Raw genomic sequence first — 22,151 nt, forward strand, 5'->3', positions numbered from 1 at the left:
ATGCCAACCACATACAAAGAATGTGATAAATACCATGTACGTACGTGACTCGGTGTAACAGAACCAATAGCAAAGAGGAGCACTTTTCCTTCATGAGTACTTTAGGGAATAAATGTCTTAATATCAGAGATTATTCTGTACAACCTGGATAGACATTCTTTAATCAAATTTCTTGGGACTAGAAGTATTTTGTATGGTTCATTGTTTGGATTTTGGAATATTTCTGAATATCCACGAGTTCTTCCGGATGGCACCCAAGTATCATACTAATTCCAATGCTGTAGTATCTCTGCCCTTTTTCACGGACGAGAGGGAATTGTAGCTAATAATTTCAGTGTGTCCGAGATGTGACTGCTATCTCTCACTGTTGGTCAAGTTGAGAATCATCTACAGGCATGAGGCATGATGTCTGCACTCAGAAAGTTTTAGATTTTGAAAGCATTTTAGGGTTGAGTGTGAAAATTACTGATGCTCACTTTGTATCAAAAATGCCACTTGACTTGATTGGCTTTTATTTATTTACTAACTCTGTAAAAATGAGGCCAGGGCAACCATGACATTAGAAGACAGACACATGAATGGTAGATGTGCAGACCTTTCACTATAACAGGCAGTGCTAAACACAAGCTGTCAGAGGATGTGTTTGAGTAGGGCTTGTAGGGTTTCTGAGAGGCTGATTTACAGAAGCAGGCACTCTGGAGTGCCAAGGAACAAACCTACAATACTGCTCAAAGAGTTATCTTTCCTTCTGCCTGAGATGAATGTGTGCTTCTTTGGGAAATGCCCCCCCCCCAACACTTCATTTTTTCCACTTTGGATTCCTGGCTTGGGCTTTCGAGATTGTGGAATACAGCCAAAGCCATTCTGCACTTTTCATGTGAGACTTTGGCTGGATGACTCTATTTTAAATTGTCACATGGTATATCTTAGGCACTGAGGATGCTGCCTAGGTCTCTTCATTTGTAAAGGAAGAAGATGCCTAAAACTGTCTGTTTATATGGTGAGATTTGAGAATAAAGGATCAGGAAGTGCACATAAGAGGTCATAAGCAATGTGACATGCAGTCGACTGCAGCTTCCTTCACACTTCCTTTGAGATCTCAGCAATATGTTAAGGCACTATGAAAGAAATGGATGAACTAAAATCCTTTAAAAATGTGAGACTATTAATCATACTCTAACAATATATCATGGCACAAAAATTAAGCAGAAGACGGTGAAGGTTAGTCAGTAGCTAATATTGCTTGCTGTTCTTCCAAAGGACTGGAGTTTAGTTCCTAGTCCCCGTGTCTGGCAGCTCAAAACTACCAATAACTCCAGATCTAGAGAATCAAGTACCTACTGCTGGATTTAGGGAACCCACAGACATATAGTACACACTCACACAGATACAGACATGCATCCATAAATTGAAAAGAAGATTAAAAATATTTTATTCCAGAAGGCATTAAAAGAACAATGGGTAAATTTTAAGATAAAGCCAAATAATTAGTTTGAATTATTCCAGTCACTGGGACAATCAAAAAATGATATCTGGATATAATGGCCAAAACAAGTAAGTTCAAATGTTAGGCAGAAGGTCCCCAAACAAGAGCCTTTAAGCTGCTAAACTGCAATGATTTACCTTACTTGTTGAACTATCAGAGTAAACCACAGGTATATAATTTAAGGTATCAGATTATGTGAACTTTAAGTATATTAGCATTATACAACACAAAATATCTTAGAGCAAACACTGAAATTTAATTCCAGAACTGGGATATCAACTTTCCTGTCCTACTTCACAGACAGAGGGAATTAAATGAAATAATGGAGACAAGTAAGCTTTGCTAACAGAAAAAAAATACTGTAATATAAATTTGATTTTTCTTTGTAGAAATATTACTTGTTGTTTTTTTTTTCTAAAACTGAAGACTCATCCTTGATTCATCTCATGGGAACAACTGAATTTAATTTTTCTTTCTATTTTGAAGCAGAATCTTATGTAGCCCAAAGTAGATTTGAACTCACTGTATAGGCAGGAATGACTTTGAATCTCTGCTCTTCTATAACCAGTTTCAATTATCAGGATTATAGGTGTGAGCTACCACACTCAGCTGATGTTCTGCTAGGGATCAAGCCTCAGGCTTTGAGCATGCCAGGCAAGTACTTGACTAACTCAACTACAACTCCAGTTCAAACAACTGTATTTCTGAGTAAAATGTCATTTTGGTGAAAACTATAACCATGAATATGTCAAATAGACTTTTAAAAAACTACGTGGTATGAAAAAGATGTGGGGAAGCGGGGCAGGACAAAGCAATAAAGAAAGTCTGGTGGCTGATACAAAGGTGGCTTCTGCTTTGATGGATAACGAGTGAACAGAAGAGAAGCCATATCTTGCATCATGAAGGTCTTTGATGGTTTCCTGAATGAGTATTTTCCAGCCACAAAGCTTTTCCATCTACTTGAAGAACTGTGAAAGCTAGAAATTGACAGATGGACGATTCAATCACTGGTATTAACTGACCCTGGTGGTATGATGGGAAGATTCATAAAAACCTAGGACCTGGGTGGGAATTTTAGGAAAACAAGAACAACAACAACAACAAACAAAACAAAACAAACAAAAACAACAAAAAAAGAAAACAATATCAACACTAGGTTTGTTTTCAAGATGCTAATGGCTTAAATCTCAAGACAAAGGTACAAACTGTGGTTACAACTGCAAGAAGAGCTGTTGGAGTTTAGTCTCAATAGGGAATCCAAGATAGATTTGTTAGTGGAAGTAAAAGTCTGCCAGGTTAGGAAGTGGTAACAAGGCCAAACAACAACAACAACAACAACAACAACAACAACAAAGAGGCAAAATGAAGACTGAGCATGTGGAATGGTGAGAGGATGTTATGAAGTGATTCAAAGAAGAAAAGACCTGCTTGAAAGGGAAGGAAATCTAGTGATGAAGTCCGTAGAGTTCCTTTAAGGTCAAACTGTGTTTTGAAGGTCAAGCTCAAAGTGGGGATTTCATCATGTGCTAGAATTCAATGAACAAACTTTCCAAAGCAGCAAGTGACTTCTACCTGTAACATTAAATACTAGACATGTAGGAGGAACATCACAGATCCAGGGCTTCCAGGATGGAGATTGAGGAGAATGAGGGAAGTTTGGAGAAAAGAGAGAATGACTACACCCCTACCCAAAAATGCAAAGAAAAACATTTTCAAATACAAAGTGCATAGAATGCACTGAGATATGTGTGTCTTGCCCAGGGCCTTAACAATTTTACGAGGCATAAAAAAGAAAAAAAATCAAAAAACAAAAAACAAAAACAAACAATAAAACACTACACTTCCTAGGTGCTTATCATGGCTCTGAGTATATTAAGAATTCTTTTAACGTCCTAGTTCTAAATTTTTCTAGCAAGCCCACAGACTAAATATGCTATATTCACTTTGCAAACAACCAAGAGGAACTAGGAGATAATAACTAGGTAAATAACTCTGTCAACAACAGCAGTGAAGTAGAATTGACCATTCTGTGCACTGCTGTCTCCACCACAGTGGCCACACAACCTGGCAGTTTCCAGTCCACTGCCCTTGTGCAGACCTCCACTCCTGAAGCAAAGCCTGCTGAATCGGAAGCATCCTGGGGCTGAAGTGAACGGAGAGTCTTTTAACTTCCGTGAAACTCTGTAGTTCCCTGTAATTTTCATAGGAGTCCTTCTTTTATACTGTCTGAATTCAGTGTTAATTGGACATGGAATATTTACAACAGTAACATTTCTGAGAATGCACCCCATCCAATTAACTGACTTGCCACTGGACATGAGATACAGACATTTTGAGGTCTAAGATCAATATATAAAAGTGATAGTGGTCCCATAATCAGCCATCAAACCCAGACACTATTGCATATGCCAGCAAGATTTTGCTGAAGGGATCCTGGTATAGCTGTCTCGTATGAGGCTATGCCAGTGCCCGGCAAATACAGAAGTGGATGCTCACAGTCATCTATAGGATGGAACACAGGGACCCCAATGGAGAAGCTATAGAAAGCACCCAAGGAGCTGAAGGAGTCTACAACTCTATAGGTGGAACAACAATATGAACTAACCAGTACCCCCAGAGCTCATGTTTCTAGCTGCATGTGTAGCAGAAGATGGCCTAGTCGGCCATCATTGGGAAGAGAGGCCCCCTGGTATTGCAAACTTTATATGCTCCAGTACAGGGGAATACCAGGGCCAAGAAGTAGGAGTGGGTGGGTAGGGGAGCAGGGAAGGGGGAGGGTATAGGGAACTTTCAGGATAGCATTTAAAATGTAAATAAAGAAAATATCTAATTAAAAAAAAAGAAAGTGATAGTGGGATGACTGTCATGATTTCATAGACAAATACTAAGTGAAGAATCACACTATACATTTTGCTATACATTCTACAGAATGTAAACAGAAAGTCAAAATGCAAAGAGAGATAGTACAAAGGACAGAAACCGCCTCTGGGTAAATTAGTGAAAGCTTGAAACTTTACGCTAAAAGCCAGACAAAGAGCTTTATCTTGATTTCGCTAACTAGGATGGCCCTGTGGCTTGAGATGCACTTGTTATGTGCAGCGGCAAAGATAAAACTGACTATGATGAGCGGCAAAGACACAGGCTGGCTCTCAACTGCTTGCCTCTGTATATTCTTAGAGATGATCTTAAATGATCACCACACTATATAACAACTGTTACAGACAAGCATAGGAAGTCTACTTTCATGTAGCTTTCTATAAGTACACCAGTGCTTCAGACTTCATTTAAAGCCTGCTTAAAACATTCAAATTCACAATTAAACTGTGACTTGTAATTTTGAAACATAAAATAATGCTTTTGGTTGCAAGGCACTAAAACAGTGGTTCCCACCCTTCTAATCATAAGACCCTTTAATACACTTTCTCATGTTGTGGTGACTTCATGAACCTATTTTTGTTTCTACTTTATAGCTACAGTTTGGTTCCATTACAAGTTATAATTTAAATATATGAGATGTAGGATGTCTGATACAGAATCCCCGTGAAAGGGTTATTTGGGTCCCAAAGAGGTCACAACCCACAGAATGAGAACAACTGCACTATCGTGTAACTAGATATGCATGTGTACATCTGCTTTCTTATAAAGTTTCCCTAAGCTAAAATTTTAAGTTCCATGGTATTATAAATTATCTCGTAGCAAAATTTAAAGTTAAACGAAAGAGAAATGTATCATCTTGTTGATACATTTATTGTATACACAGCTTTAAAGCCTGGACAATAACAATTTGAGAGCTCACACTTATTAAAAACGCTGGTGTTAGGGATATATGAATCTCATTATAGAAGAGCAACACTCACAGCCAGTATCGTGTTGTCAAATTATTAGAGTTTATGGTTGTAAAAAATAAATAAATAAATAAATAAACTAAAGCCAGGGTCACCATGGCTACAGGGACTCCGCAGTTTCCACTCCTTTTCTCACATTTTACTCTAACAAAAGAGTGTTAAAACTTTGTCTCACTTCTCCAATGTGATAAAATTCACATCTTTTCACTACCTTAAACAAACAAAGCATGCAATCCAGTTGGGCTGTATTGACTACACTAAGGAAAATGGTGAATTTCCTTTAAAATATCTATTAAATCATTGATAAATTGACATTATAAATAAAATTGACATTTAAAGTCACCATCTTATTGATTTGTAATTCATGCATTTCTACTGCTTAACTAGTCAAAATATACAAACAGTAGTTTTTAGTGTATTCTCACAATTGTAAGGATCAGGATCAATTTTAGAGGTTGTCATGACCCTGGAAAACAAATCCTCACTGTTTGGCAGCAAGCCTCTCTCTTCCCTCTCACTTATGTGTGTTCTGGCATTCGGTAGTACATGACTTCTCACCCTTGATCTGCTATGTGATACAGAAGCCTGTTCTGATCGTTTTCTATAAAGGAAATGCCGTTGCTTCTTTTTATTTTATTTATTTTTGCTCTTTAAAAATACCAGCTTCCAATAGTATGTTTTCACAGGTAATGAATTTTTCAGTATGTGTCAATGACTTTCATAGCCACCTACATATATCCTACTGTGTGGATATATAAAACTTTAATTACTCATTAGTTGAACATTTGAGTGCTTCCATTTTGGGACTGCGGTTAATTATACTACTAAGACTGCTCAGGGTTTTGTGTAGAAATACATGCATTTCTTTGCAGTAAATACTTGATAGTATATTTGCTGATCATATAAAAATAAAAGTATCTGACCATCTGAGGAAGCACCAAGACTGTTTTCCAAAATGTATACAACACTTTACATTCCCAATAGCAAAGTATAAATAATTCACTTCTCACCTACAAGTGTTATCCAACCTTTTAAATATAACCTTAGTGTGTATGAGGTAGTAACTCTGTGTGATTTGAATTTACAGCTTCTTGTTGACTGAGGGTGTGGAGCAACTTTTCATGTAGCTATTCACTGTTTTCAGTTTGAGTTTTGTTTTGATTTTTAGGTGTGTCTACTTCTGCTGTTCTTTGCACCCGTTTTGTTTCACCGTACCTGGTGGGTAAGTGCCCCCTCACTACACTACTCCCAGGCCTCTGCACACATAACTGTACCCTCTTATTACTCACTTGTGCTGGGACTCTATGCATCCCAGATATGAGTTCCCAGTTGGAGAGGTGACTTTCAATTTTTCTTCCATTCTATAAATTGAGTTTTCACTTGATCATATCTTTTGAAACACAAAAAGATTTTAATTATGATAAAATCCAGTTTATTTTGGTTTTTATTGATTGGACTTTGGTGTCATTTCTATGAAACCATTGCTTAATGTGAGGTCATGAAGACCTACTTTTATGCTCGCTTCAAAGTTTTGTCTCTTAAAGTGATTCAGGTCCGAGATGTATTGTGAAATTTTTTTTTCACGTGTGCTAGAAAAATTGTCTTTAAAAATAGTAATTAGGGTTGGAGGATATGTGCTGCCAATCAGAGCTCTCAAGTAATTAAGCTAATTCCAACAAGCCAATAAGTATGTTTTTGCTGAAAAATAACCAGAAATGTTCGTGAGAAACCTAAAAGCATACTCGCAACTTTCAAAATCCTTTAAGTATGTGGTACACTCAAGTTTTAAAACTATACATCTTGCTATACATTCTACAGAATGTAAACAGAAAGTCAAAATGCAAAATAGTACAAAGGACAGCAACTGCCTCGGGGTAAATTAGTAAGAGCCAGACAAAGGAGCTTTATCTTGTTCTCTCTGACAGCACTTTCACATACAGGAAAGGCTCCTTTCTTTTTCTATTGGTCTCTCCCACTATAATAAAAGTGGTTTTTTGTTTTGCTTCTAAAATTGAAAAGAGTGGTTCTCATCCTTCCTAATGCTGTGACAATTAAATATAGTTCCTCATGTTGTGGTGGCCCCAACTATAAAATTCTTTTCATTGCTACTTCAAACTATAGTGTTGCTACTGTTATGAACCATAATGTAAATGCCTGATATGCAGGATAGCTGATATGCGACCCCAAGGGGTTGCAACACACAAGTTGAGAACCACTCATCTACTCTATAATGTGTGCACACTGCCAATTACAAATATGCAGGTAGCAAGTGACTGGGTGAATAGGAGGACTGAAAGCTTCACTATCTCTGAATATTCACGAGCAGGGTACTGCTACCCGACGAGGATGCCTGCACAGATACACTGCTAGACACTGCTCCATGGTACCTTTCTGTTTCCTCATGACATATTGAGTGACTAAGAGTTATCTGTCACAGTTCCCAGGAAGAGCCTTTCCTATCTAGTGAAGTAGCAATTGTGAAGTAAGTATCTACCGTTAAGTAGCGATGCTTAGTCATCCTTGTCCTAGCTATATACAGGGAGACATTTCAAAGGAAATACCCAGCAATCTAATTTGGAAATTCAATCAGCAAAACTCTTCTGCTCAAATTCCAGGGAAACCCTAATCTGTTTGATTCTAAATAAGATTAGAGGTGATCTTTCTTCCCTATAGTCTCTAGAAGATCTCATGAGCCTAATGACTAATATTATTTAAATATTAATAATTATTTAAATATTATGATTAATGGCAAATATTAAGCAACTTTAAAAAGACTACATCTATAATGTACATTTCAATCTGCTCATGTGTCTATCTCATTTGTGTCCTAAAATATTATATTGCATATAGATTTAGGTATGAAAAGGTATTACAGATACCAGGTAGCTTGTTACATTGTGTCTTTCCCTTGTGTGTGTGGGAGGAGCACATTCATGTGTGTGACTGGGTACATGCACACATGTGGGGGCAAGAGGACATCTTCCGTTGTCATTCTCGCCACATTGTTTTTGGAGACAGGGTCTCTTACAGATCTAGAGAAGCACCTCTCAATCTGTTGGTTGTAAACTCTTTGGCAAACCTCTCTTGCCAAAAGTACTTAAAATTCATAATGGTAGCAAAATTACAGTTATGAAGTACTAACAAAAATAATTTTATGGTTAGGGTTCACCACAACATAAGGAACTATATTAAAGGGTCACAACTTTAGGAAAGTTGAGAACCACTGCTCTAGAACTTGATAAATTGACTAGACTGGCTATCTAACAAGCCATTGGGGATTTATCTGTGTCTCTGCTGTTCCAGTGTATGAACCATCAGCTGTAGATTTTTAAAAATGGGTTCTGGTGGTCACATTTAGGTCATTATACCTGTGTAACAAACAATATAAGCCACTGACTTATCCCCATGACCAGTTCTCTTCTTCAGTCTTTTGCTAAGCATTAAATATCTATATTTCTTTCAAACGCATGTTGAGTCCATGTCGGTATTTGGAAGGTTCCTTTGAGATGGAATTATATCATCAGGATAAGGCCTTGATCATGGAATTAGTGCCATTCTAAGAACAAACAGGAAAGACCCTGCTTCCTCCCTCTATTCCCTTCACTTCCAGAGCTATGAGAAATAAGCCCATTATTTAAATGACCCAGTTATGGCAATTTACTCTGGGTACTCAAATTCACCAAGAAAACTATGATTTAGATGAAAATGGCAAAGTCTAATGCTTAAAATTGAAAGCAATACAGATAAATAAAACTAGACATTACTCTGGTCCATATTCACCAAGAAGTGACAACATGGTGTCTATATCTTCAGATCTATTAGTAGAGGTCAGTTAGACATCTGAGGAGAATGGAGCTTTCTTGATCACATTCCATTTCAACTTCTATGCACCTTTCCCCTGCCTAGAATGTATACTCACTTGGTAGGGATACAAGAGCCATCTTCTACCATGAGGAGAAGGCTGGATAAACCAATCAGAGATCCAACATCAATAACTGCTTAGTTCAGGAATTCTTCTTACATGGAAAACTATAAGCCTATGATCTCTTATATCATTATTACAGCTTCTCTTTGCCTCATAGCCAAACCCACTTCAGAGAAGATACAGAGACATGGGTTTATGAAAGTTAAACTCGGTCACCTGGGCTCTCTTCACTTAGGGCTGATACAAGAAGACCCTGAGTTGGGAGATCAGCATGAGAAGAATAATGAGACTCTGTCTCAATAAGCCAAAATCAAATCTTGGTCCTGGAAAAGAAAATTAGAAAAACTACAAACTAGGCACAAAGGTCTGTGTATATACTCATAGCTTGTCTACCACTGACTCACATCTGGAATGCGCCTTGTTCCTGTTGCATATGTATAAGGCAGCTACCTGGTTATTGTCCAAATCCTAATCCAGGACACCTTTGAGAGTTAATTCATTTCTATCAAAATTTTGCTAAGAAATCAGCACAAATTAGAACCAGAGCACAAACTTTCCCCACTGGACATTTATGTGCTCTGTGAACTCAAAATAATAAAGCCCTTCCTATTTCAGTTGACTGAAATATACAGCACTTGTATTTAAATGTGCAATTAAGTTCCCCATTGCAATGACTAGATTTTAATCTAAAGTACAGAAATAATATTTTGGTGTAAACATATGGTGAATGAAAGGACATCATTAGTGGCCTTGTTTTCTCTACTACTGCTCTGATTGGACCACATATCGCATGCTTTTTTGTTTGCTTCATTCATGTTATTTTGCTACCTTACCAGCTAACTCCTCTACAGATGTGATTACAACAATGGCTTGCCTCTAGTTCTCTCCTTTACTTTATCTCTATGCCATTCACATTTCAATTAAAATAATAACAACAATAATGACAACAAAATATCAGCTGCAAGTTGAAACCCTGCTGTGTTTCCTTTAGTATAATATTGCTCATAACTGCCTTCTCTTTTCCTCTCTGATGGAAAGCCGTGGGTGGTAAGCTTATTTCATATAGTATGCTTTCCTTTAACTGACATGTATAGAGACATTTCAAAAAAGAGAAATCCCTAATGTTGGAAAACTGGATCATGCTGGAAGGAGCTAAAGGAAAAATAATTAAGTTTTATGTTTTCTTGTTCTAGAGCAAGACAGATTTGGGGAGCAAACCTATTAATTTTTAAGGTGGTATAGGAGGAGACTGGACATAATTGATGTGTAGTTGCTCCGTCTTCATCCCAGACCTTCTGTCCTCTGAACCATTCCAGACTTTTGTGGAGTTAAAGTTCCATGCTCTCATTTCCAAATGTTATGAGTTTTTGTTGGTCTGTTTGTTTTTGTTGTAATTTTTCATTCTTTTAGGATATTATTTATTATCACTGTAGTTATATCATTTCAACCCCTCTCCCTCCATTTCCTCCCATGTTTAACTTCCTCTCAAATTCATGACCACCAATCTTTAATCATTATTGTTCTACATATGTAAACATGTATAAATACATACATATATATATATATATATATATATATATATACACATTCATACACATATAAACACAGCTTGGTGAGTCCATTTTGTGTTGCTTGGATGCATGTGTATTTAGCACTTCACACTTGAAATTATATAACCTATCGGGTGGGGCCCAATCCCTGTTTTGTTTTTAAAGTCAATTCCTGTTCAAATGAAGCCCAGTCTTGGGACTAAAGCTAATTGCTCCTACTTAGATAATAACTATTCTATAATCAACACCCAGTGGCCAAGGGAGCTAAACATATTGGATTAGGTGATGTAGAAACCATCACTGTAACTAGGTTCCATGCATGGATGCAAAGAACTAACTGTTCTTAGTGCCTCCTTAGATATGTCTATTGCTGGCATGTGTGGTAGCTCATATTTATAATCCCAGCATCCTAGAATCTGAGACAGATGTTCTGTCAATCCCAGGCAAACATGGGTCACAGGCCATCCTGAACTAGAAAGGAGACTTTGTACTGAAAACAAAATAAAACATAAATAAGTAATATAAATTTACGTACATACATATACATGTATATTCATTGCAGCAACTAACATTATTATGGCTAATGTTAAATATCTATGCTATGCACTGTACTTACGTCAGAAAGGAAAAATTAAAAATGTTCATGATTTTAAATTATTCAAGCCCAGGTCCTCATGCATGCTGCTCTGAGGAGCTGTCTTGTTCTTTTCCTTCAGTAGAAACCATCAGTAGAAATACATTTGCTAATTTTTACAGTGTAGGTCAGCTTTAGTGCTAAAATAAGAATGTTTCCTGAAAGTTACAAACTGAAATGAATATGACCAACATAATCTGCTACTGTACAGTAAGCAGTCACAGTCTGTTCAAAGGCGAATCATTAACTGCCCTGGAAAGTCCACAGTTTGGGAAATTTTTGCACAGACTGATGGGACCAGACGACATGAGTTCTCACAACAGCTCAGCTCAATGGTTCTCTATTGCCTTATTCAACAAGATGAAAGCCTTCACGTGGGCGCTGCATGCAGCTTTCAGTGTAAAAATGCAAACCTCTATTATATGTAATCTCTAACATCAAAGAACATGTGGTGTGGTAGGTCAGTAAGGTATACAAAGCATCCCACATGGTGAGTGGTGCTCACTTAACCCATCGTCAGTCGAGATAAAAACTGATGGCCAATTCTTCCACACACACAAAATAAGACAGAAAAACCCAATGAGAATTTATACCCCATTTTTGCAAGTAGTTAACTTCCAGATTCCCATGCTGTCAGGATTCCATTTTTTTTCTCTTAATTCAACATCCCAGTTCAGTTATGGGAGAAAAGTAAAATGGGAAAAACAAGTTATTTGGGGGTCACAGGTTGTGGCCAAAATATAAGATGAAAAGAAATAATTCAAAATTCAAAAACTCATAAATTAAAGAAGAGAAAAAACCTACATTTATGACTTAGATTATATTCTTAACAATATAACTGTTTAGCAAGCTTCTGGCATTTAACTTTCTTTTATCAGGTGATTTCAAAACTCTGGGATTCATTTACTATTAATGACAAAGTCCCACTCATTTCTCCCTCCCTCTCTGCTTTATTCTCTCTCTCCTCCCCTCTAGATAATATGTTTCCTAAGAGGCCATCAATTTTACATGTTTCCAGGCAGAAGTAAGCTGATAAAGGAATCTAAATTGAACTGAAAGGGTTGGGGAAATGGTGAAGCAGGTAAAATACTTGGAATGTAGCCCTGAGGATGAGAGATCAGATGCCCTGGCTTGCATGTAAAAGCAAGGCACAGTGGTACATGTCTGTAATCCCGGTACTACACAGATGGAAATAGAAGTATCCCTGGGTCTCACTGGATAGCCAACATTGCCAATCGGTTATTTCCAAGTCAGTAAGAGATCTTATTCCAAATATAAGGTGGAGAGAGATCAAAGAAGATGACACAGTTAACCTATGACCTCAACAGGTGTGCACACATGTTTTCATACATGAACACATGAACACATACACATGCTGACATCTCAGACACAGAGATATGAATGACTGAATGAATTAATTAATGAAATGAATGCTCTGTAAGGAATAACTTTATATATCTCTGTTCTGAATACACTGTTTTTAAGTATACTGCATTTTAGGCTAAGACACCATTTTTCACAGAGATGAGGGGAAGTGGGTGGCGTCCCAGAAGGTACCATGGTCATTCTTTCCTTTCCACACCTCTTTGATAAAGCGTTTTTTTACTACAGAGTGGAAAATTTGGGCAATTCGGGCTTTTCTTTTTTTTTTTCCATTTTTTATTAGGTATTTAGCTCATTTACATTTCCAATGCTATACCAAAAGTCCCCCATACCCACCCACCCCTTTTCAAGCTGTAACTTTGATCAGTCCCAATCCAGAGGTGCATGACTAACAAAATTTGCGCGCGCGCGCGCACACACACACACACACACACACACACACACACAACCAATTAATAACTGCCAGAATTAGACTGCATGATGCTTCTATCAACTAACTCAACAACTTCTTGGCAGATGTCTTCATCTGGAGACTTCAGCTTTCATCTCTGTGAGAAGAATTCATACGTGTTATACAGAATCTCTAAGTCTGAGCAGTAGATAGGATTGACAAGGCATGAAAACAATTAATTCTAAAAAAGGAAGAAGCATGGACAGATGTCTTCTCAAAGCCCCAAATAAGGAAACTACTTTGACTGCAGTTAATGTAAAAATGTTTATTGGGTACTGAATAACGGGGAAACATGGGTACCTGTAATGAAGGGACAATAAAGATAATTAGAGGCCTAAACAAAAAGCATGTTCACCTCTGATCCAACTTATGGCTCTAAAATCATCTCTGACAGCTCTTGATGGTCTTCTCTTCTCCCTCAGAACTCCCATTTTCTGCATCTTTCAATCACTCTTCATTCTTTTTCAAAAACCCAGAGTCATTGCCAGTCTCTAAGGTGTCTGCTCTCACTGACCTAAGTCAGTGAGAAATTCTACATGTTGTTTAATGTTGTACTTGAATCAAACACCCTGTCATTTCTTTTCCTAATAATTTTTCTTGCTGTTTTTACATAAAGCTTCTCAAAGTTTTCTGGGCTTCATAGTAACTGTAAGACTAGAGGGAAATAAACAGTTCATTGTGAGAGAAAGGTCGATCACAGGAATAGATGTTGAAGAAAAGCTGCTCCCCTTTACCCATCTGTGTCTCTTTCAAAAGGCATCATTGATTCATTCAACCTGCCTGTTTCCCAGAGGGGCCTTCTGTCAGTCCACAATAATAACGTCAGAGTCATCACAAAGATCTAATGAGAAACATGATAGCATGGGGGAGATATGATAAAGTCCACGATGGAAAGGCGTCATTATACGTCATGAAAATCTTGCAGGTTCATAGTTCAGACCTAGACCTATATTCTGGTTCCATTACTAGGATCTGCTTAGTTAGATCAATTTCCTGTCAAAGACACAGTTCTTTATCAATAGCTAAAAATTAATTTCTGACCTCTTTCCCAGCATTGCTTTGAAACCTGAATACAAATCTAAAAAGCATTTTTTAAAGTAACAACCAAAAATTTATTATCTGTACAAAAACGGCCATTAGTACTGCTCTGCTGGCAGTCCTTACAGCTGCCGTCATGATAACTTACTACTCACTAGAACATAGACAGACTTAAAGAAGTGAATTTATCACTGCCATAGATTCATACACAATTGGTACAGGTTCAGGCAGTGTTAAATAGTGTTAATGTAATTTCAACTGATCTTTCTGTTAAAGAAAATGATCATCAGTTTATAAACTAGCTAATTCATATTTGGGAGATAACTATTTAAAGTTTATAAAATAAACAATGATTACAATAAAAAGTGGAGCTTTCCTGAACATATTAATCATTATTAATCAATGAAATGCCAGTGACGTGTGTACTAAGTACATCAAACTTCATTAAAATGCAAATTACTCAAATTGCCTTTTCAGTATAATTTTCTAAATGCAAATGTCAAGGCTCCCAAGTTGTCCAAATCATTCACTTCAATTTTTATTTCCCAAATGCTGACAGGCCAGAACCTCTGCTCCAAACTTCCTTTCTCCACTCTTTACTGTCTTCTTCTTCCAAGTTGGGACACACACACACACACACACACACACACACACACACACAGTAGGGAAAGGGCACATTTCAGCTGAATGACACTGAAGCTGGGCTACGAGAAGGATTGTGAATATCAAAGTTTCAAAACAGTGAAGGCAGATATGATTATGGGGATGGAGCCAAGTTAACATAGTTTGCTATAACATCCATTTCTATTGGATGATTTTACAGCTCATTAGGAATTTAACTTTGCCCCCAAATACCAGGAGGCACCCTGTTTGTCTGAAGGACATGTCCTAGACAAAGAATGACAACTGTAATTCAGGCTAGGAGCTGTGTGTCATTCATTCAGAGCTGGCGAAGCATCTGGCCCAGTTTATCATGCCTACAAACTACTGGAGCCCTATTGAAATCTCCTAACACAGAGCCTCTGAAGAACTTCCAGGTCACTAAGTCTCCATCACTGTTGCTCACTGCAGCAGAAGATTGACGCGTTCTTACTCCACAGAAAGGTGAACAAAAGTTGTGTATTTGGTGCTTCGGCAGAACCTGATCCTGCATGCTTGCTCCTTCGGCTGTTTTCCTTTGTTGTCTTGACAACGGATTGAACACAGGCCTCATGGTGCTTGGCAGGGCTCTACCTCTCAGCTATATGCTTAGTCCTACCTTGACCAACTTAACTTGTATCACTTCTCTATGATAACTCAAAACTATGAGTAAAACTGTATATTTATAGGAATTAGTTTCTAGTAATTCATCAAGCGAGAGAATAATTTTGTGAATCTTCTGAACTTTGTGTTGGTGTCATGAACTTTGACTTGGTGTCAGAAGTGCAGGTGGTCTTGGGCACTGGGACCTTTAATTTCTAAGTGGCATAAACCCCTAACCACAGTTATGTACAACAATATATATAATTTTTTAAAGATAAGGAGTTTTCAGTCATCAATGCCTTTGTATGTTGAGTGTTTAGCACAATGTCTGTCTTGTGAAATAGCACCTATCAATGTACACTGGATGACTGAAATTGACTTTAGGCATATACCAGAACTGGCTGAAACATCACCAAGACTTTTCCCAATGTAGCCATAGTTAGTTTTTAGGAAAATTTTTCTTTATTACTTAGAATAGGCAATGCATTTAAACTTGGCAAGTTTTTAGTGAAAGACTTCCTATACAAGAGAATATACTCATGATCATGATTGTTAAAATATCTGTCTCGGGCATCAAAGAGGAATTCAAAACTTACCTACCAGCAAAACAGAAGCGAACTGCTAGCATCTTAATATGGAAGAGGAATTTTGTTTCCTCTTCAATGGTGATTTCTAAAGGACATATCAGCTGACTCTGGAGCTGGGCTACTGTGAACATCACAGATTCAGAAGAGAGAAATTTATCTGCAATGGAACTGCAGAACCATCCTTGAATATTTATGTACACATCAATGTGTACCATAATTACTTAAAAACTGTGCTACCAACTTCCTAGGCACAATATGAAAGTGATCTAGATTTATAGTATGGGCTCAAAGATATTCTTCTGCAATTAAGTCATGCATACAAGCTTCAGTTCAAATTACTTCAGTATAAAAATGTTGGTATGAGTAAATTTATAAAGCACATAGACCTTAAGCTTTGCTCTCTTTTCTCTGTAATGAAAACATTCCCTTCTTCCTTTGACCCCCATCTAAATATAACCATTTAAGAAACTCTAGGTGGTCTTATAGGCACTTCTAAATATATAAAACTCAAAGAGAACAAATCATAAAAGTAAGATAGATTAAACATGAAAGCAGAACAAGTTAAACCACAAAAATTCATATATTTAATCAATATGTATATAATATAATTTCTGTATATAATGAAATTTTTACATAAAATATCTGTTTCAGTTGGTTCTTTTACAGGGCATGAAAGAGCTTTCATTTTATCTACTTTTAAAAAGTTTTATTTAATTTCATTAAAATTGTTTTAAACTCCTTTCAAAAAGACATAGTGAGTTTAAATTTAATCAAAGAATTTAAAAACTAATGCACTTAAAAACTTTGCTATAAAAAAATCTGTCAGAAGATACAAATGAATAATAAGACATCCCAAGTTCATATAGCAGACTGCTTAATATTGCTTTAATGTCCAAATAACCTTAAACAGCCTATCTATTCAATATCATTTTTATTAAATTTCTATGTCTTTTCGGTAGAATAAAAATAATGCACAATGAAAGTCAAAACGAACTCCAAAACAAATGGGAAAATAAATAAAGCAATTAGCCTCATAGTTTCTGACCTTAAAACACACACACACACTATATATATATATATATATATATATATATATATATATATATATATATATATATATATATATATATATATATATGGTGTATAGCATGTATTTTATACTTATACTGGGAAACTTCATAACCATAAAACATAGGTTTTTAAAGTTCACTCAAAGGAGATTAAAGCCTCAAATGTGAGGACTGAAATTAAAGCTTCCAGAAAAAGCAAGAATCACAATTTCATGACAGTGAATTTCCCAATGGTCCCCTAACTAAGACACCAAGAGGAAAGGGAACACAGGGGAAATACTTGGTGCACTTCACTGACTAGAAGTTCTGCACAAAAAACAACCAAAAAAGTAATGTGCAAATAGATATTTGTGAGTAGTACTTGATAAAGAGTAAATATCCACCATGTATAAGCAAGTTCTAACTGAGCAGCAAACAGATAAAACAAGCAAGTAAACAAAATACTGCTAAAGGAATTAAATGGGCTAGACTCACAAGACCATGAGGAAGACATCATAAGTGATGTATGAAATGTCAGTGAACTTTGGGGCCTTGAAAATTAAACCTTAACTCAAACTGTACTTGGGCTTATCCTATGAGATGGGATGATCAACATCAAAAACAAAACAATTAACTCAGAAAGTGTCAAGTGTTGGCTGGGAAAGAGGCATTTGAACAATTATGCATTTTTGGTAGCAATACAAAACAGTGCCAATGCATGGAAGACAGTACAGGGCCCTCCAAAAGATTTCAAATAGAGTTGTATGGTCTAGTAACTTTATCTCTGGGCATATATGCAGAGAAATGAAGAGATTTTGTAGACATATTTGTATCTTTATGTTCAGTGCAGCATTAATCCCATAACAAAGAAGTAGAAGGAACACTTAAATGCTTTTCAATACATGAATGAACAAGAAAACACGCACACTGGAATCTTACTAAGTTTTCAAAACAAATGTAACCCTATTGCATGCTATAACACGGATGAAAATGAAAACATTTTGCTAAGTGAAATAAGCTGATGGAAGAAGAAATGCGGAAATGTTTTTAATGGCCATACGTCTTTGGTTCTTGAAATTGAAAGAGTTCTAGAGATCTGTTGCCCAAAGTGTAGATATGACTAACAGCAAAGTGTATGCAAAAATATTAAGAGGAAAAATTGCTTTATGTCCTTTTAGCCAGAAAGGAAAGAGGAGAGAGGGAGAGGGAGAAGGAGAAAGAAGGAGAAGGAGAAAGAGAAAGAAGGAGAAGGAGGGGGAGGAGGGGAGGGGAGGGGAGAGGAGAGGAGAGGGGAGGGGAGGGGAGGGGAGGGGAGGGGAGAGGAGAGGAGAGGAGAATTAATTATTCATTGTATGCTTACAATATCATGTACCCTCTCATTCCAAATAAGGTCAACTCAAGTAGAGTACAAAACTCAAGGTTGACCACATTGCCAGAATCAACACTGTCAAAGCAACCACAAGCTTCCCATGGAGTAGAGATGGCACCATACTGGCTGCAGCTTCAGGCCAACCTGACTTTGTGTCCTATAAAAAGCAATTTGGCCCAAAGTTCTCTCAACTTCGTTGATGTAACTAAAATTCTTGAGTGCAAATCGCGGACCAGAGCCTGACTAGCTGCTAATAGAGTGAGCTGCACTGAGCTAGCATGCAGTGAAAAGAATGACATGCCTCCCTGGAAGCACAGTGTAGTCCATGACCTGAAAACCAACTAGACAAAACCATCCCTCACATCTGGCTCCTGCACTCACTCTCCTTTTACCATAGGATAAGACCTTGGGAATGCCTTAAAACTATCTAAACTTGAGTTATTGGAGGCTGGATAGAAGCTACCAAAAAAGTTGCTACAACATAGCAGCAAACCTCACAGGAAGAACTATCAAAAGAGAAAGACATGCCCCAAAACCAAAACCCTGAACACTTAATGAATTGATTCTAAAATATAACCTGAATGGGATTATAAAATGTCACATGGGAAAATGAATGCTTAAAATACGAATTTGTAACTATGGAAAATACTGACCAATTATGTTTGAAATGCTTGGCAAGATAAGTTAATGACTTTCTGTAAAGAGTGAAAAAGAACTACACAATAAAAAAAACAGGAAGAAATAAATCAAGAACAGGAGGATATTAATAGAAGCCATTCAACATTCAGAAACAAAAAACGCCATGACTGAAATCACAAAGCTGCATAAAATTTGAACACAATGAGTTTCAATGTTCCTAGCTTACGTCATAAAAATAGCACAAAAGACATGACATGAATATGGGATACAAGTTAAAATGGTTTTGCATTGGAGAATTATAACTCTTTGGATTACAAGCTCATTAAAAACTTCTAACAGGTAGAGACAGTTTAAGAACAGGAAATATTAAAAATGAAAATATTATTTAGGTTTCTATAGAGATTACATAAAAAGAAATATTAAATTGACAACAAATTCTTACATTCAACAACAGGTGCCAGACACCAATGGAATATCATCTCAGGGATGCCAGGGGAAATGCTGGCCCAGTGAGACATGCACAAGTACCTGGACTATAGTCAAAGGGAGAAACCAAAGGAAGTATGAACTCATGAAGCAGGAAATTCCAAGTTACACAGAGATTCTCACACAAAATCTAAGCCACAACACATGGACCCTCACTCAGAGAATAATGAAATATGTACTTTAAGAAAACAGTAAACACAGCAAGACTAAATTTAACACACACATGTATGTGCACACATATACGAACTATTCATAGAGATTATTTTCAAAGGCTGGTAAAAAGTAAGGTAATTCATTTTAAAGTACAGGTAATCAGATTGGGCAATTGTATTTAATAGCCAAGAAAATATCCCATAGCCCAAGAGCCTTTTCAAAGACAGAAATACAAAATTAGTGTGTGTGTGTGTGTGTGTGTGTGTGTGTGTGTGTGTGTGTAAATTGAAAACTAGAAGCAACCACTAACGGAACAGAAATACAGCTCAAGTTTAGAAGAGTAAAAGAAAGGGAAAGTTTCAATAATGCAAGAGAGTTTAAAAAGATAAAAAGCAAAGTAGGTTTAAACATGTAAAATGGAATGATTATGTATGGGCACAGATATAGATAATATATAATTAGATATAGATATAGATAGATACAGATATAGGTTATCTATAGATATGGATATAGATATCTAAAGAGAAAGAGATAGAAGTAGATGATATGATATAGATATAGATATCTATAGAGAAAGAGATAGAGATAGAAGTAGATGATATGATATAGATATAAATAATATAGATATACATATAGATACACATATAAACTATTGCTTCTGACATTAACCCTTCTAGCTCCATGCTACAGCATTCAGCCCACCTCACTACTCATCTTCCCTCCTGCTTCTTAGTGAATGAAGAGACTCAAAGACAACAAGGGAGTGCATCTCCAGCTTAAACCTAAACAGAAACCAGAAAAATGACAGTATGGAAAATAAAACACCTGCGAATTCCTTTTGGAATCTATTTCTCTAGGAGCTCTGCGGTTTGAACAGCCACTGACCCTCCCTCCACGTGTCTCTTGATAGCCCTCACTCATATGCACTAGAGCACTGGTCACAGGAAACTGGAAGCTGCTTTTCACATAACTTCAAGCCTTAGCACATGGCAAGCACACCTCAGGAAAGATGAAGATAGCAACTGCCTTTGAACTCACCACAAGGTCTCTGCCCCCATCTCTCATTACAGTACACCAGACAGAGGAATGCAGTACAGAGTATGAGGGGGCCATACACTCTGATATTGGTCTCTTTAGTCCCATTACAGACTGTATTAAACCAGTACTCACCATATCAGCCTGGGCCAGAGACAGAGGTGTTTTGAAAGAACCAGATAAAATATGCCAGAGATGATCTGCCTAGAATTATAGGATACTTGACCCTGGCATCCTAGATGATCTACTTAGAATTATCGGATAATTGACCATGGCATTCTAGCAAAGAAAACACTATGATTCTCTAGGCAATCTTATAAGAAACTGATAAAAGCAATCTTAAATAGCAGAGCATCCAATTCAGTATGTGATTGATGGCTTTACAAAAGTGATGAGTCTATTTCATAATTCCAACTGTGATCAAAACTGTAAGTTTCTTTGAAATATCTTCCTCCTATAGACCCCAAGCCCATATACTTAGCCTCATTTCTAAATAAAAAATATAGAAAGAATATAACTCTGAAAAAGCTATAAGGGGGGAATCTTCACCCCACTCTGCCCCACTCATTATTAACACCAACCACTGGCCAACAAAAATCAACCCTAGCTCAGTGACAGATGCCCTGTAGCTTCTGTGTGTTCCACCCTGAGCCTTTACATGCAAACATGATGCCTCATGCAGTTTTGGATACCAACCTCAGTTTTCTCCACATTTTACTTTTTATCCCAGTCAACATTTGTGTTGCTGTTGTTTAAGCAACTAGAACTATTCAACAAAGTGCCCTTCTTTATGCTTGTTTTCATTTTTCTATTTTGAGTGACTTTGTGAGGGTTTGGAGCCATAGCTCAGTGGTAGAGCTCTTGCATAGCATGTTGGAGTCCCTAGGTCAATCTCTGGTGATGAAAAAAAGTTAAAGAAAAGTTTAAAAGAGCTTCCTGGTGACGTTCCATGAAGAATTGTCAGTGCATATACCACGAGGCATGAAAAATGAATGTTTGCTACTTTGCCTGAAAATGTTTCTGTCTTTAAATGTGATTTTGATCAATGTGTGTGCATGTGTAGCATATACGTGTGGATAAATATAAATGGAAATTTATGTAAATTTGTAAATATACTTGGACATTCAGATCTGAATATGCTCAGAAATAGATTGTTACCTTTAAGCTCTTCAAACTATCTTGTGTTTTCACTAACTCATTAATTATACATATTTATGGGGGAGAGTGTGTCATAGCAATAAAGGCAAGCAGCATGTAATGATCACCTCAGAGAAACTGG

General features: G+C 36.9%; 1 protein-coding gene across 4 annotated transcripts in view; it reads right to left on the minus strand.

Moving 5' to 3' along the window:
* The window catches only part of Fgf12 (fibroblast growth factor 12), a 595,461-nt gene that overhangs the window by 192,172 nt on the left and 381,138 nt on the right, over nt 1-22,151 (minus strand). The gene's annotated exons all lie outside the window — the stretch shown is intronic.

Source organism: Mus musculus, chromosome 16, assembly GCF_000001635.26.
Source record: "Mus musculus strain C57BL/6J chromosome 16, GRCm38.p6 C57BL/6J".
NCBI lineage: Eukaryota > Metazoa > Chordata > Mammalia > Rodentia > Muridae > Mus > Mus musculus.